We start from the raw sequence: 2,271 nt of genomic DNA on the forward strand, positions 1-2,271 counted from the left end.
ATATTTTTGTTAACCACTCATCAGTTGAGGGACACTTAGGTTGCTTCCATCTCTTAGCTATTGTGAAAAGAACAGCAACAAACATGGTTGTACAAGTGTCTCTACAATAGGATGAGTCTTTTGGGTATATGCCAAGGAATGGTATAACCAGGTCATATGGTAGGTTCACTTTTTTTTAAAGAGTTCTCCACACTGTTTTCCATAGAGGTTGCATGAGTTTCAAATCCCACCAGCAATGAATGAGTGTTTGCCTTTCTCTACATCCTCGCCAGCATTTGATATCATTTGTTCTCTTGATCTTAGCCAGTTGGATTGGGGTAAGGTGTTACCTTAGGGTAGTTTTAATTTGCATTTCCCTAATTACTAACTATGGTGAACACTTTTTGAGATGTTTCTTAGCCATCTTTGTTTCTTCCTTTGCGAACTCTCTGTTTAGATCTTTATCTCATCTTTTAATTGGGTCATTTGATTTCTCGAGTCTTTGTTTTTTGAGTTCTTTATATATTCTGGATGTTAAACCTCAGATGTGTTCACTGGTGAAGATTTTTTTCCCATTCTGTGGGTTTTCTCTTCACTTTTTTGATTGTTTATTTTGCTGTACTCAAAGCTTTTTAGTTTAATGAGGTCCCATGTGTTGATTACTGACCTTAATTCCTGAGCAACTTCTGTCTGCTTTAGAAAATCCTTTCCTACACCTATATGTTGTAAGTTATTGCCAATATTTTCTTCTAAGAGTTTCAGGGTTTCCAGTTTCGCATTGAGGTCTTTGATCCATTTGGAGTTGACTTTTGTGCAAGGCGAAAGCTAAGGATCTAGTTTCATTCTTCTACAGGTGGGGATCCAGTCTTGCCAGCACCACTTGTTGAAGATGCTGTCTGTCCTCCATTGTGTGTTCTTGGCACCTTTGTCAAATTTCAGGTGGCTGAAATTGTGTGTACTCATGTTTGGATCTTCAGTAATGTTCCATTGATCAATGTGTCTATTTTTGTGCCAGTACCATGCTGTTTTTATGAGTATAACTCTGTAGTATACTTTGAGATCTGGTAAAGTAATCCCCCCAGCGATGCTCTTTGTGCCCAGGGTTGTTTTGGCTATCTGGGGTCTTTTGTGCTTCCACATGAATTTGAGGATGGTTTTTTTTCTAATTCTGTGAAGTATGTATGTCATGGGGATTTTGATTGGGATTGTGTTGAATCTATATATTGCTTTGGTAGGATGGTTCACAATATTAATTCTTCCAATCCATGAGCATGGGAGGTCCTTCCATCTCCTGGTGTCTTCCTCAATCTCTTTCTTTAATGATTTAAAATTTTCATTGTAGAGATCTTTGGTGTCTTTGGTCAGATTTATTCCAAGATATATTTTTTTGTAGTAATGGTGAATAGGAGCATTTCCCTGTATTCTTTCTCCAATTGCTTGTTATTGATACATAGAAAGGCTACCAATTTTTGTAGATTGATTTTATAACCTGCTACTATACTGAAAGTGTTGATCAGTTCTAGGAGTTTTCTGGTGGAACTTTTGGGATCTCTTAGGTATAGTATCATATCATCTGCAAAAAGTGATAGTCTGACCTCTTCTTTTCCATTTATTACTCCTTTAATTTCTGTCTCCTGGCTTATTGCTCTAGCAAGACTTTCAAGCACTATGTTGAAAAGGAGTGGAGATAGTGGACATCCTTGTCTGGTTCCTGATTTTAATGGGAATGCTTCCAGTTTTTCTCCATTTAGAATGATGTTAGCTGTGGGTTTGATATATATGGCTTTAATTATGTTGTGGTATGTTCCCTCCAGTCCAATTCCCTCTATGACTTTGAACACAAATGCATGCTGAATTTTGTCAAAAGTCTTTTCTACATCTATTGAGATGATGATGTAGTTTTTGTCTTTGAGTCCATTTATATGATTAATGATGTTTGTTGTCTTGCATATATTGACCCATCCCTACATCTCTGGAATAAAGCCTACTTGATCACGGTGAATGATCTTTGTCATGTGTGTCTGTATGTGGTTTGCAAGTATTTTGTTGAGAATTTTTGCATCTATGTTGATTAAGGATTTTGGTTGTATCTTTACCCAGTGTGGGTATTAGAATGATTCTGGCTTCATAGAAGGAATTTGGGAGTTCTTCCTCTGTTTCTATCATTTTGGAATAAATTAAGTAGTGTTGGATGCAGATCTTCTTTAAAAGTCTGATAGAATTCCGCTGTAAATCCATCTGGTCCTGGGCTTTTTTCAGTCGGGAGGTTTTGTATTACTGTTTCAATTTCTT

The sequence above is a fragment of the Nannospalax galili genome, unplaced genomic scaffold (assembly GCF_000622305.1).
Source record: "Nannospalax galili isolate Female #2095 unplaced genomic scaffold, S.galili_v1.0 scaffold475, whole genome shotgun sequence".
Taxonomy (NCBI): domain Eukaryota; kingdom Metazoa; phylum Chordata; class Mammalia; order Rodentia; family Spalacidae; genus Nannospalax; species Nannospalax galili.